General features: G+C 54.2%; 4 pseudogenes; all 4 read left to right on the top strand.

The window, feature by feature from the left end:
- Window positions 1–1,984: 1,984 nt before the first annotated feature.
- On the top strand, window positions 1,985–3,870 carry LOC138998629 (E3 ubiquitin-protein ligase RBBP6 pseudogene; annotated as a pseudogene).
- Window positions 3,871–6,024: 2,154 nt separating this feature from the next.
- On the top strand, window positions 6,025–7,910 carry LOC138998628 (E3 ubiquitin-protein ligase RBBP6 pseudogene; annotated as a pseudogene).
- Window positions 7,911–10,061: 2,151 nt separating this feature from the next.
- LOC138998627 (E3 ubiquitin-protein ligase RBBP6 pseudogene) lies at window positions 10,062–14,373 on the top strand (annotated as a pseudogene).
- A 19-nt stretch (window positions 14,374–14,392) lies between these two features.
- LOC138998626 (E3 ubiquitin-protein ligase RBBP6 pseudogene) lies at window positions 14,393–15,279 on the top strand (annotated as a pseudogene).
- The last annotated feature ends 270 nt before the right edge of the window (window positions 15,280–15,549 follow it).

The raw sequence follows: 15,549 nt of genomic DNA, 5'->3' as shown, positions 1-15,549 counted from the left end.
AGAGAGTGGTATGAAAAATACGACAGAGGTTATGCTGCTGGAGCACAGCCTCGAGCGTCAGCAAATGGAGAGAACTGGCCTCCAGAGAGCTTCTCACCACTTCATATCAGGAATTCTCCCTTGACAAGGGGCCACAGAGAAGTTGACTCTGGTGGACAAAGTCGTAGACGTCGAAACACACGTGGTAGCAACTCTCCAGAAAAGCTTGCAACGAGAGACAGCCACAATCGGAAGCATAGCACAAAGTCAAGAGAAGGAGAGCGACAGTGCTGCAGGAGACGGTAAAGGAAGCAAACATAAGGAACATCGAAGGCGGAAGGAAGCGAACACCTTCTGGACACAGAGTTGTCAGAACCTTATGGAAAATCAAGAGAACCTACAAGTCCTGTGATGAGATGCCTCCCAGGCCCTCCCACAAAAAACATCCAAACACACACAAACACACACACACACACACACACACACACACACACACACACAAACAGAACAAAAAATCAAAACTAAACAACAACAACAACAAAAAAAAACAAAAAAAAACCCCAAAGCCCTCCTTAAAAAAAAATTAAAAAACTTAAAAAAATACCCACAACAACAACAAAAGAAAGAACCCCTTAGAAAACACCCTGATCCAGCTTTTCAATGCGCTGACGCTTTGGCAAGCCCAGATGGCCAGGCCCGGACTTGGTATCTCAGCATGGGCCTGGCCATCAATCCAGAGAGGGAGAGAGGCGGGAGCGGGGGGAGGGGGGCGGGGCGGTCGACCAGATGGCCCGCCCCGATATAGTCTTTGGCTGTGGATAACAGAGATTGGGTTGACTGGTTCTGGGGCTGAAGAGCCCGTCCCGCCCTCGGCTGGTCGAGAAGCGCCAATGCAACCCTCCCTCTGGGGGAAGGCAGAGCCAGGTGATTGGACTTCCCCAGTTCTGGGAAGGGCAAGCAGGGGACTGTCTGTGAGAAGGCAGGGGGCTTGTCCTCGCCCCACCCCCACCCCCTCACCCCCCCGGAGCCTGTCTAAATTTGTATTGTCCCCTCTTCAATCAAGAAAACGGCAATGTCCTCCACAAGCCCCAGGAATCGCTTTGGCGGGCTAGTGGCGCCCTCTGCTGGTGCTGGAGCGGTGACGCTTCCAGTCCTGCGGGCGGCTGATTGGTGCAGCCTGCAGCCAGCTGATTTGGCTCCTCCCACCACGCTCCCGGGCTATAAAAGAAAGCAGGGTCCTCTTGGCAGAGCTTCTCAGCCCTAGGCTTGTGGTCGTGGTCATCGTCCTCGATCTCCAAGAGAGCTTTCAGGGGAGAGATCTTGCCAAGACCCGGTGGTCCTGGGACAGAGAAGCCCCCAAAGCGCCTGGCTAGAACCTGGCTAGGCTGCTGATCCACGGTACGCTGTCTGCGTGTCGTTTCTTCTTTGGCAACTGCATCCACACCTTTGGCAACCCCTGGACCTGCTGCGGCTGGACCCCGCCATCTCGGGAGCCGCACCGGGCAGAACAGAAAGGAAGAACTGGTCTTTGCAGTTTCCGGGCCTGTTCTCGCCGTTCTGAGACTAGAGGCGAAGGGAGCGGAAGGTGAGAGAAGCGCGGAGCACTCGGGTGGGGCAGCGTCCCTGAGCCTCGGCGGCCGTGACAGGCCACCAAGGCCCCTGGCCGCCCAACCGCCCCCCCCCCCCCGCCCCACCCCCCGCGCGGCGCCTGGGTGGTGAGGCCCGCTGCAGGCTTGGTGGTGACGCAGTGCCCCTGGGCGGAGCCCCTGGCCCTCCCGCCCTGGTTCGCCCTCCAGCCCCTGAAGTGATTCTGCGCTCAGGGTGTGGATTGCGGTTCTCACGCCCTTGCTGTGGGGAGGGCGTGTTGAACCCGCGGCCTGCGGTCCTTCGGTGTCTTTCGGGTGTTCTTTGTACCGACATATTCTGCTCTTAAGTTGACAACTAGACATATCTTGAGCGTGTCCACGTCTCCGCGCCCGACCTTCGCTAGGAGTCCTTTGGCACCATGGCCTGTGTGCATTATAAATTCGCTTCCCAACTCAACTATGCCATCGCCACCTTTGATGGGCGGCACATCTCCCTCCGCGACCTCAAGAAGCTGATTATGGGGAGAGAGAAGCTGAAAGCTGCCAAGTGCGACCTGCAGATCACCAACGCGCAGACCGAGGAAGAATACACCGATGACAATGCTCTGATTCCTAAGAACGTGTCTGTAATTGTTAGAAGAATTCCTATTGGAGCTGTGATATCTACAAGCAAGGCGGACGCTAGACGGCCAACTGAACCAGTGATGGGCACTTCAACGGTCGCTGATGACTCTTCTGCATCGATGTCTCTGGCCCAGCTTACAAAGACTGCCAATCTGGCTGAAGCCAATGCTTCTGAAGAAGATAAAATTAAAGCCATGATGTGGCAATCTGCCCAGGCATACGGCCCCGTCAATTACATGAAGAAGCCTCTAGGTCCACCACCTCCATCTTATACCTGTTCCCGCTGTGGTAGACCCGGCCATTATATTCAGAACTGCCCCACAAAGGGGCGTGAACGCTTCGAACGTCGTCCTAGGATTAAAAGGAGCACTGGAATCCCCAGAAGTTTCATGGTGGAAGTGAAAGATCCTAACGTGAAAGGTGCAAAGCTCACCAACACTGGAACATATGCGATCCCGACTATAGAGGCAGAAGCATACGCAATTGGGAAGAAAGAAAGGCCACCTTTCTTCCCAGAGGAGCCCTCTTCGTCTTCTGAAAAGGACGACCCTATCCCAGACGAGTTGCTGTGTCCCATCTGCAAAGACATCGTGACTGATGCCGCTGTCATTCCCTGCTGTGCAAACAGCTACTGTGATGAGTGTATCAGAACAGCGCTCTTGGAATCAGAGGACCATACGTGCCCCACGTGTCATCAACATGATGTCTCTCCCGATGCTTTAATTGCCAATAAATTCTTGCGACAGGCTGTTATTAACTTCACCAATGGAACTGGTGGTTATGCAAAAAGACTGCGGAACCAGTTACCCCCACCGCCACCCCGGATACCGCCTCCGAGACCTCTCATTCAGCGGAATCTACAGCCTCTGCTGAGATCTCCAATATCAAGACCACAAGATCCTCCCAGGATTCCAGTGACGACTTCCTCAGGCCACCCGGCTCCCTCTATATCTTCCTTCACTTCTAATCAGTCTTCCTTAGCCCCTGCTGTGCCCGGAAATTCATCCACCCCAGTGCCTGGACCTGATATAACTGCAACGGTCTCCACATCAGTCCACTGGGAAAAGTCAGATGGGCCTCTCCGGGATTCCGAACATAAAACAGTGCGAGCCACAGCCCTTGCCTCAGAACATTCACAGGGAACCTCTTCCATAGCAATGACTGCCCTTGTGGAGGAGAAAGGTTACCCGGTGCCTGTGCTTGGAACCCCATCTTTGCTCGGACAGGCACCACCTGCTGGGTATAGCGTCCCTCCCCCCGGGTTCCCTCCAGCGCCAGCCAATTTGTCGACGCCTTGGGTATCATCAGGAGTGCAGACTGCTCATTCAAATACCATCCCAACAACACAAGCGCCACTTGGACCCGGGGAAGAATTCTACCCAGAGCAGCGACGGCTAAAAGGAGAGTCTACATATCCCTATGGTGGTTCCTCATACTCCAGAAGTCCTTCTACTTACTCTAAATCAAGATCTGGTTCAACGCGCTCACCTTCTTATTCTCGATCACCTAGCCGCTCACACTCTCGTTCCTATTCGCGATCACACCCATACCCCAGAAGGGGCAGAGGCAAGAGTCGAAATGACCGCCCAAGGTCTAGACCTCATGGATATCGTCGGTCTAGGTCAAGGTCACCACTATGTACGCGATGTCCTTCGCGAACAAGGTCCCCTCAAGCATTTAGGGGACAGTCTCCAAATAAACGGACTGTACCACAAGGGGAAACAGGACGTGCACATTTTAATAGATACAGTAAAGTTCCACCACCATATGACAGAAAAGCTTATTACGGGAGGAGTGTTGACTTTAGAGACCCATTTGAAAACGAGCATTACCGAGAGTGGGAGAGAAAATACAGAGAGTGGTATGAAAAATACGACAGAGGTTATGCTGCTGGAGCACAGCCTCGAGCGTCAGCAAATGGAGAGAACTGGCCTCCAGAGAGCTTCTCACCACTTCATATCAGGAATTCTCCCTTGACAAGGGGCCACAGAGAAGTTGACTCTGGTGGACAAAGTCGTAGACGTCGAAACACACGTGGTAGCAACTCTCCAGAAAAGCTTGCAACGAGAGACAGCCACAATCGGAAGCATAGCACAAAGTCAAGAGAAGGAGAGCGACAGTGCTGCAGGAGACGGTAAAGGAAGCAAACATAAGGAACATCGAAGGCGGAAGGAAGCGAACACCTTCTGGACACAGAGTTGTCAGAACCTTATGGAAAATCAAGAGAACCTACAAGTCCTGTGATGAGATGCCTCCCAGGCCCTCCCACAAAAAACATCCAAACACACACAAACACACACACACACACACACACACACACACACACACACAAACAGAACAAAAAATCAAAACTAAACAACAACAACAACAAAAAAAAACAAAAAAAAACCCCAAAGCCCTCCTTAAAAAAAAATTAAAAAACTTAAAAAAATACCCACAACAACAACAAAAGAAAGAACCCCTTAGAAAACACCCTGATCCAGCTTTTCAATGCGCTGACGCTTTGGCAAGCCCAGATGGCCAGGCCCGGACTTGGTATCTCAGCATGGGCCTGGCCATCAATCCAGAGAGGGAGAGAGGCGGGAGCGGGGGGAGGGGGGCGGGGCGGTCGACCAGATGGCCCGCCCCGATATAGTCTTTGGCTGTGGATAACAGAGATTGGGTTGACTGGTTCCGGGGCTGAAGAGCCCGTCCCGCCCTCGGCTGGTCGAGAAGCGCCAATGCAACCCTCCCTCTGGGGGAAGGCAGAGCCAGGTGATTGGACTTCCCCAGTTCTGGGAAGGGCAAGCAGGGGACTGTCTGTGAGAAGGCAGGGGGCTTGTCCTCGCCCCACCCCCACCCCCTCACCCCCCCGGAGCCTGTCTAAATTTGTATTGTCCCCTCTTCAATCAAGAAAACGGCAATGTCCTCCACAAGCCCCAGGAATCGCTTTGGCGGGCTAGTGGCGCCCTCTGCTGGTGCTGGAGCGGTGACGCTTCCAGTCCTGCGGGCGGCTGATTGGTGCAGCCTGCAGCCAGCTGATTTGGCTCCTCCCACCACGCTCCCGGGCTATAAAAGAAAGCAGGGTCCTCTTGGCAGAGCTTCTCAGCCCTAGGCTTGTGGTCGTGGTCATCGTCCTCGATCTCCAAGAGAGCTTTCAGGGGAGAGATCTTGCCAAGACCCGGTGGTCCTGGGACAGAGAAGCCCCCAAAGCGCCTGGCTAGAACCTGGCTAGGCTGCTGATCCACGGTACGCTGTCTGCGTGTCGTTTCTTCTTTGGCAACTGCATCCACACCTTTGGCAACCCCTGGACCTGCTGCGGCTGGACCCCGCCATCTCGGGAGCCGCACCGGGCAGAACAGAAAGGAAGAACTGGTCTTTGCAGTTTCCGGGCCTGTTCTCGCCGTTCTGAGACTAGAGGCGAAGGGAGCGGAAGGTGAGAGAAGCGCGGAGCACTCGGGTGGGGCAGCGTCCCTGAGCCTCGGCGGCCGTGACAGGCCACCAAGGCCCCTGGCCGCCCAACCGCCCCCCCCCCCCCGCCCCACCCCCCGCGCGGCGCCTGGGTGGTGAGGCCCGCTGCAGGCTTGGTGGTGACGCAGTGCCCCTGGGCGGAGCCCCTGGCCCTCCCGCCCTGGTTCGCCCTCCAGCCCCTGAAGTGATTCTGCGCTCAGGGTGTGGATTGCGGTTCTCACGCCCTTGCTGTGGGGAGGGCGTGTTGAACCCGCGGCCTGCGGTCCTTCGGTGTCTTTCGGGTGTTCTTTGTACCGACATATTCTGCTCTTAAGTTGACAACTAGACATATCTTGAGCGTGTCCACGTCTCCGCGCCCGACCTTCGCTAGGAGTCCTTTGGCACCATGGCCTGTGTGCATTATAAATTCGCTTCCCAACTCAACTATGCCATCGCCACCTTTGATGGGCGGCACATCTCCCTCCGCGACCTCAAGAAGCTGATTATGGGGAGAGAGAAGCTGAAAGCTGCCAAGTGCGACCTGCAGATCACCAACGCGCAGACCGAGGAAGAATACACCGATGACAATGCTCTGATTCCTAAGAACGTGTCTGTAATTGTTAGAAGAATTCCTATTGGAGCTGTGATATCTACAAGCAAGGCGGACGCTAGACGGCCAACTGAACCAGTGATGGGCACTTCAACGGTCGCTGATGACTCTTCTGCATCGATGTCTCTGGCCCAGCTTACAAAGACTGCCAATCTGGCTGAAGCCAATGCTTCTGAAGAAGATAAAATTAAAGCCATGATGTGGCAATCTGCCCAGGCATACGGCCCCGTCAATTACATGAAGAAGCCTCTAGGTCCACCACCTCCATCTTATACCTGTTCCCGCTGTGGTAGACCCGGCCATTATATTCAGAACTGCCCCACAAAGGGGCGTGAACGCTTCGAACGTCGTCCTAGGATTAAAAGGAGCACTGGAATCCCCAGAAGTTTCATGGTGGAAGTGAAAGATCCTAACGTGAAAGGTGCAAAGCTCACCAACACTGGAACATATGCGATCCCGACTATAGAGGCAGAAGCATACGCAATTGGGAAGAAAGAAAGGCCACCTTTCTTCCCAGAGGAGCCCTCTTCGTCTTCTGAAAAGGACGACCCTATCCCAGACGAGTTGCTGTGTCCCATCTGCAAAGACATCGTGACTGATGCCGCTGTCATTCCCTGCTGTGCAAACAGCTACTGTGATGAGTGTATCAGAACAGCGCTCTTGGAATCAGAGGACCATACGTGCCCCACGTGTCATCAACATGATGTCTCTCCCGATGCTTTAATTGCCAATAAATTCTTGCGACAGGCTGTTATTAACTTCACCAATGGAACTGGTGGTTATGCAAAAAGACTGCGGAACCAGTTACCCCCACCGCCACCCCGGATACCGCCTCCGAGACCTCTCATTCAGCGGAATCTACAGCCTCTGCTGAGATCTCCAATATCAAGACCACAAGATCCTCCCAGGATTCCAGTGACGACTTCCTCAGGCCACCCGGCTCCCTCTATATCTTCCTTCACTTCTAATCAGTCTTCCTTAGCCCCTGCTGTGCCCGGAAATTCATCCACCCCAGTGCCTGGACCTGATATAACTGCAACGGTCTCCACATCAGTCCACTGGGAAAAGTCAGATGGGCCTCTCCGGGATTCCGAACATAAAACAGTGCGAGCCACAGCCCTTGCCTCAGAACATTCACAGGGAACCTCTTCCATAGCAATGACTGCCCTTGTGGAGGAGAAAGGTTACCCGGTGCCTGTGCTTGGAACCCCATCTTTGCTCGGACAGGCACCACCTGCTGGGTATAGCGTCCCTCCCCCCGGGTTCCCTCCAGCGCCAGCCAATTTGTCGACGCCTTGGGTATCATCAGGAGTGCAGACTGCTCATTCAAATACCATCCCAACAACACAAGCGCCACTTGGACCCGGGGAAGAATTCTACCCAGAGCAGCGACGGCTAAAAGGAGAGTCTACATATCCCTATGGTGGTTCCTCATACTCCAGAAGTCCTTCTACTTACTCTAAATCAAGATCTGGTTCAACGCGCTCACCTTCTTATTCTCGATCACCTAGCCGCTCACACTCTCGTTCCTATTCGCGATCACACCCATACCCCAGAAGGGGCAGAGGCAAGAGTCGAAATGACCGCCCAAGGTCTAGACCTCATGGATATCGTCGGTCTAGGTCAAGGTCACCACTATGTACGCGATGTCCTTCGCGAACAAGGTCCCCTCAAGCATTTAGGGGACAGTCTCCAAATAAACGGACTGTACCACAAGGGGAAACAGGACGTGCACATTTTAATAGATACAGTAAAGTTCCACCACCATATGACAGAAAAGCTTATTACGGGAGGAGTGTTGACTTTAGAGACCCATTTGAAAACGAGCATTACCGAGAGTGGGAGAGAAAATACAGAGAGTGGTATGAAAAATACGACAGAGGTTATGCTGCTGGAGCACAGCCTCGAGCGTCAGCAAATGGAGAGAACTGGCCTCCAGAGAGCTTCTCACCACTTCATATCAGGAATTCTCCCTTGACAAGGGGCCACAGAGAAGTTGACTCTGGTGGACAAAGTCGTAGACGTCGAAACACACGTGGTAGCAACTCTCCAGAAAAGCTTGCAACGAGAGACAGCCACAATCGGAAGCATAGCACAAAGTCAAGAGAAGGAGAGCGACAGTGCTGCAGGAGACGGTAAAGGAAGCAAACATAAGGAACATCGAAGGCGGAAGGAAGCGAACACCTTCTCGACACAGAGTTGTGAGAACCTTATGGAAAATCAAGAGAACCTACAAGTCCAGGGATGAGATGCCTCCCAGGCCCTCCCACAGAAAACATCCAAACACACACAAACACACACACACACACACACACACACACACACAAACAGAACAAAAAATCAAAACTAAACAACAACAACAAAAAAAAAACAAAAAAAACCCCAAAGCCCTCCTTAAAAAAAAATTAAAAAACTTAAAAAAATACCCACAACAACAACAAAAGAAAGAACCCCTTAGAAAACACCCTGATCCAGCTTTTCAATGCGCTGACGCTTTGGCAAGCCCAGATGGCCAGGCCCGGACTTGGTATCTCAGCATGGGCCTGGCCATCAATCCAGAGAGGGAGAGTGGCGGGAGCCGGGGAGGGGGGCGGGGCGGTCGACCAGATGGCCCGGCCCCAATATAGTCTTTGGCTGTGGATAACAGAGATTGGGTTGACTGGTTCCGGGGCTGAAGAGCCCGTCCCGCCCTCGGCTGGTCGAGAAGCGCCAATGCAACCCTCCCTCTGGGGGAAGGCAGAGCCAGGTGATTGGACTTCCCCAGTTCTGGGAAGGGCAAGCAGGGGACTGTCTGTGAGAAGGCAGGGGGCTTGTCCTCGCCCCACCCCCACCCCCTCACCCCCCCCGGAGCCTGTCTAAATTTGTATTGTCCCCTCTTCAATCAAGAAAACGGCAATGTCCTCCACAAGCCCCAGGAATCGCTTTGGCGGGCTAGTGGCGCCCTCTGCTGGTGCTGGAGCGGTGACGCTTCCAGTCCTGCGGGCGGCTGATTGGTGCAGCCTGCAGCCAGCTGATTTGGCTCCTCCCACCACGCTCCCGGGCTATAAAAGAAAGCAGGGTCCGCTTGGCAGAGCTTCTCAGCCCTAGGCTTGTGGTCGTGGTCATCGTCCTCGATCTCCAAGAGAGCTTTCAGGGGAGAGATCTTGCCAAGACCCGGTGGTCCTGGGACAGAGAAGCCCCCGAAGCGCCTGGCTAGAACCTGGCTAGGCTGCTGATCCACGGTACGCTGTCTGCGTGTCGTTTCTTCTTTGGCAACTGCATCCACACCTTTGGCAACCCCTGGACCTGCTGTGGCTGGACCCCGCCATCTCGGGAGCCGCACCGGGCAGAACAGAAAGGAAGAACTGGTCTTTCCAGTTTCCGGGCCTGTTCTCGCCGTTCTGAGACTAGAGGCCAAGGGAGCGGAAGGTGAGAGAAGCGCGGAGCACTCGGGTGGGGCAGCGTCCCTGAGCCTCGGCGGCCGTGACAGGCCACCAAGGCCCCTAGCCGCCCATCCCCTGCCCCCGCCCCACCCCCCGCGCGGCGCCTGGGTGGTGAGGCCCGCTGCAGGCTTGGTGGTGCTTGGTGGTGACGCAGTGCCCCTGGGCGGAGCCCCTGGCCCTCCCGCCCTGGTTCGCCCTCCAGCCCCTGAAGTGATTCTGCGCTCAGGGTGTGGATTGCGGTTCTCACGCCCTTGCTGTGGGGAGGGCGTGTTGAACCCGCGGCCTGCGGTCCTTCGGTGTCTTTCGGGTGTTCTTTGTACCGACATATTCTGCTCTTAAGTTGACAACTAGACATATCTTGAGCGTGTCCACGTCTCCGCGCCCGACCTTCGCTAGGAGTCCTTTGGCACCATGGCCTGTGTGCATTATAAATTCGCTTCCCAACTCAACTATGCCATCGCCACCTTTGATGGGCGGCACATCTCCCTCCGCGACCTCAAGAAGCTGATTATGGGGAGAGAGAAGCTGAAAGCTGCCAAGTGCGACCTGCAGATCACCAACGCGCAGACCGAGGAAGAATACACCGATGACAATGCTCTGATTCCTAAGAACGTGTCTGTAATTGTTAGAAGAATTCCTATTGGAGCTGTGATATCTCCAAGCAAGGCGGACGCTAGACGGCCAACTGAACCAGTGATGGGCACTTCAACGGTCGCTGATGACTCTTCTGCATCGATGTCTCTGGCCCAGCTTACAAAGACTGCCAATCTGGCTGAAGCCAATGCTTCTGAAGAAGATAAAATTAAAGCCATGATGTGGCAATCTGCCCAGGCATACGGCCCCGTCAATTACATGAAGAAGCCTCTAGGTCCACCACCTCCATCTTATACCTGTTCCCGCTGTGGTAGACCCGGCCATTATATTCAGAACTGCCCCACAAAGGGGCGTGAACGCTTCGAACGTCGTCCTAGGATTAAAAGGAGCACTGGAATCCCCAGAAGTTTCATGGTGGAAGTGAAAGATCCTAACGTGAAAGGTGCAAAGCTCACCAACACTGGAACATATGCGATCCCGACTATAGAGGCAGAAGCATACGCAATTGGGAAGAAAGAAAGGCCACCTTTCTTCCCAGAGGAGCCCTCTTCGTCTTCTGAAAAGGACGACCCTATCCCAGACGAGTTGCTGTGTCCCATCTGCAAAGACATCGTGACTGATGCCGCTGTCATTCCCTGCTGTGCAAACAGCTACTGTGATGAGTGTATCAGAACAGCGCTCTTGGAATCAGAGGACCATACGTGCCCCACGTGTCATCAACATGATGTCTCTCCCGATGCTTTAATTGCCAATAAATTCTTGCGACAGGCTGTTATTAACTTCACCAATGGAACTGGTGGTTATGCAAAAAGACTGCGGAACCAGTTACCCCCACCGCCACCCCCGGATACCGCCTCCGAGACCTCTCATTCAGCGGAATCTACAGCCTCTGCTGAGATCTCCAATATCAAGACCACAAGATCCTCCCAGGATTCCAGTGACGACTTCCTCAGGCCACCCGGCTCCCTCTATATCTTCCTTCACTTCTAATCAGTCTTCCTTAGCCCCTGCTGTGCCCGGAAATTCATCCACCCCAGTGCCTGGACCTGATATAACTGCAACGGTCTCCACATCAGTCCACTGGGAAAAGTCAGATGGGCCTCTCCGGGATTCCGAACATAAAACAGTGCGAGCCACAGCCCTTGCCTCAGAACATTCACAGGGAACCTCTTCCATAGCAATGACTGCCCTTGTGGAGGAGAAAGGTTACCCGGTGCCTGTGCTTGGAACCCCATCTTTGCTTGGACAGGCACCACCTGCTGGGTATAGCGTCCCTCCCCCCGGGTTCCCTCCAGCGCCAGCCAATTTGTCGACGCCTTGGGTATCATCAGGAGTGCAGACTGCTCATTCAAATACCATCCCAACAACACAAGCGCCACTTGGACCCGGGGAAGAATTCTACCCAGAGCAGCGACGGCTAAAAGGAGAGTCTACATATCCCTATGGTGGTTCCTCATACTCCAGAAGTCCTTCTACTTACTCTAAATCAAGATCTGGTTCAACGCGCTCACCTTCTTATTCTCGATCACCTAGCCGCTCACACTCTCGTTCCTATTCGCGATCACACCCATACCCCAGAAGGGGCAGAGGCAAGAGTCGAAATGACCGCCCAAGGTCTAGACCTCATGGATATCGTCGGTCTAGGTCAAGGTCACCACTATGTACGCGATGTCCTTCGCGAACAAGGTCCCCTCAAGCATTTAGGGGACAGTCTCCAAATAAACGGACTGTACCACAAGGGGAAACAGGACGTGCACATTTTAATAGATACAGTAAAGTTCCACCACCATATGACAGAAAAGCTTATTACGGGAGGAGTGTTGACTTTAGAGACCCATTTGAAAACGAGCATTACCGAGAGTGGGAGAGAAAATACAGAGAGTGGTATGAAAAATACGACAGAGGTTATGCTGCTGGAGCACAGCCTCGAGCGTCAGCAAATGGAGAGAACTGGCCTCCAGAGAGCTTCTCACCACTTCATATCAGGAATTCTCCCTTGACAAGGGGCCACAGAGAAGTTGACTCTGGTGGACAAAGTCGTAGACGTCGAAACACACGTGGTAGCAACTCTCCAGAAAAGCTTGCAACGAGAGACAGCCACAATCGGAAGCATAGCACAAAGTCAAGAGAAGGAGAGCGACAGTGCTGCAGGAGACGGTAAAGGAAGCAAACATAAGGAACATCGAAGGCGGAAGGAAGCGAACACCTTCTGGACACAGAGTTGTCAGAACCTTATGGAAAATCAAGAGAACCTACAAGTCCTGTGATGAGATGCCTCCCAGGCCCTCCCACAAAAAACATCCAAACACACACAAACACACACACACACACACACACACACACACACACACACAAACAGAACAAAAAATCAAAACTAAACAACAACAACAACAAAAAAAAACAAAAAAAAACCCCAAAGCCCTCCTTAAAAAAAAATTAAAAAACTTAAAAAAATACCCACAACAACAACAAAAGAAAGAACCCCTTAGAAAACACCCTGATCCAGCTTTTCAATGCGCTGACGCTTTGGCAAGCCCAGATGGCCAGGCCCGGACTTGGTATCTCAGCATGGGCCTGGCCATCAATCCAGAGAGGGAGAGAGGCGGGAGCGGGGGGAGGGGGGCGGGGCGGTCGACCAGATGGCCCGCCCCGATATAGTCTTTGGCTGTGGATAACAGAGATTGGGTTGACTGGTTCCGGGGCTGAAGAGCCCGTCCCGCCCTCGGCTGGTCGAGAAGCGCCAATGCAACCCTCCCTCTGGGGGAAGGCAGAGCCAGGTGATTGGACTTCCCCAGTTCTGGGAAGGGCAAGCAGGGGACTGTCTGTGAGAAGGCAGGGGGCTTGTCCTCGCCCCACCCCCACCCCCTCACCCCCCCGGAGCCTGTCTAAATTTGTATTGTCCCCTCTTCAATCAAGAAAACGGCAATGTCCTCCACAAGCCCCAGGAATCGCTTTGGCGGGCTAGTGGCGCCCTCTGCTGGTGCTGGAGCGGTGACGCTTCCAGTCCTGCGGGCGGCTGATTGGTGCAGCCTGCAGCCAGCTGATTTGGCTCCTCCCACCACGCTCCCGGGCTATAAAAGAAAGCAGGGTCCTCTTGGCAGAGCTTCTCAGCCCTAGGCTTGTGGTCGTGGTCATCGTCCTCGATCTCCAAGAGAGCTTTCAGGGGAGAGATCTTGCCAAGACCCGGTGGTCCTGGGACAGAGAAGCCCCCGAAGCGCCTGGCTAGAACCTGGCTAGGCTGCTGATCCACGGTACGCTGTCTGCGTGTCGTTTCTTCTTTGGCAACTGCATCCACACCTTTGGCAACCCCTGGACCTGCTGCGGCTGGACCCCGCCATCTCGGGAGCCGCACCGGGCAGAACAGAAAGGAAGAACTGGTCTTTGCAGTTTCCGGGCCTGTTCTCGCCGTTCTGAGACTAGAGGCGAAGGGAGCGGAAGGTGAGAGAAGCGCGGAGCACTCGGGTGGGGCAGCGTCCCTGAGCCTCGGCGGCCGTGACAGGCCACCAAGGCCCCTGGCCGCCCATCCCCCGCCCCCGCCCCACCCCCCGCGCGGCGCCTGGGTGGTGAGGCCCGCTGCAGGCTTGGTGGTGCTTGGTGGTGACGCAGTGCCCCTGGGCGGAGCCCCTGGCCCTCCCGCCCTGGTTCGCCCTCCAGCCCCTGAAGTGATTCTGCGCTCAGGGTGTGGATTGCGGTTCTCACGCCCTTGCTGTGGGGAGGGGGTGTTGAACCCGCGGCCTGCGGTCCTTCGGTGTCTTTCGGGTGTTCTTTGTACCGACATATTCTGCTCTTAAGTTGACAACTAGACATATCTTGAGCGTGTCCACGTCTCCGCGCCCGACCTTCGCTAGGAGTCCTTTGGCACCATGGCCTGTGTGCATTATAAATTCGCTTCCCAACTCAACTATGCCATCGCCACCTTTGATGGGCGGCACATCTCCCTCCGCGACCTCAAGAAGCTGATTATGGGGAGAGAGAAGCTGAAAGCTGCCAAGTGCGACCTGCAGATCACCAACGCGCAGACCGAGGAAGAATACACCGATGACAATGCTCTGATTCCTAAGAACGTGTCTGTAATTGTTAGAAGAATTCCTATTGGAGCTGTGATATCTCCAAGCAAGGCGGACGCTAGACGGCCAACTGAACCAGTGATGGGCACTTCAACGGTCGCTGATGACTCTTCTGCATCGATGTCTCTGGCCCAGCTTACAAAGACTGCCAATCTGGCTGAAGCCAATGCTTCTGAAGAAGATAAAATTAAAGCCATGATGTGGCAATCTGCCCAGGCATACGGCCCCGTCAATTACATGAAGAAGCCTCTAGGTCCACCACCTCCATCTTATACCTGTTCCCGCTGTGGTAGACCCGGCCATTATATTCAGAACTGCCCCACAAAGGGGCGTGAACGCTTCGAACGTCGTCCTAGGATTAAAAGGAGCACTGGAATCCCCAGAAGTTTCATGGTGGAAGTGAAAGATCCTAACGTGAAAGGTGCAAAGCTCACCAACACTGGAACATATGCGATCCCGACTATAGAGGCAGAAGCATACGCAATTGGGAAGAAAGAAAGGCCACCTTTCTTCCCAGAGGAGCCCTCTTCGTCTTCTGAAAAGGACGACCCTATCCCAGACGAGTTGCTGTGTCCCATCTGCAAAGACATCGTGACTGATGCCGCTGTCATTCCCTGCTGTGCAAACAGCTACTGTGATGAGTGTATCAGAACAGCGCTCTTGGAATCAGAGGACCATACGTGCCCCACGTGTCATCAACATGATGTCTCTCCCGATGCTTTAATTGCCAATAAATTCTTGCGACAGGCTGTTATTAACTTCACCAATGGAACTGGTGGTTATGCAAAAAGACTGCGGAACCAGTTACCCCCACCGCCACCCCGGATACCGCCTCCGAGACCTCTCATTCAGCGGAATCTACAGCCTCTGCTGAGATCTCCAATATCAAGACCACAAGATCCTCCCAGGATTCCAGTGACGACTTCCTCAGGCCACCCGGCTCCCTCTATATCTTCCTTCACTTCTAATCAGTCTTCCTTAGCCCCTGCTGTGCCCGGAAATTCATCCACCCCAGTGCCTGGACCTGATATAACTGCAACGGTCTCCACATCAGTCCACTGGGAAAAGTCAGATGGGCCTCTCCGGGATTCCGAACATAAAACAGTGCGAGCCACAGCCCTTGCCTCAGAACATTCACAGGGAACCTCTTCCATAGCAATGACTGCCCTTGTGGAGGAGAAAGGTTACCCGGTGCCTGTGCTTGGAACCCCATCTTTGCTTGGACAGGCACCACCTGC

This window comes from Myotis yumanensis, unplaced genomic scaffold, assembly GCF_028538775.1.
Source record: "Myotis yumanensis isolate MYYU_CA2020_CCGP unplaced genomic scaffold, mMyoYum1.0.hap1 SCAF_20, whole genome shotgun sequence".
Taxonomy (NCBI): domain Eukaryota; kingdom Metazoa; phylum Chordata; class Mammalia; order Chiroptera; family Vespertilionidae; genus Myotis; species Myotis yumanensis.
This window is presented reverse-complemented; position numbering and strand designations above follow the sequence as displayed.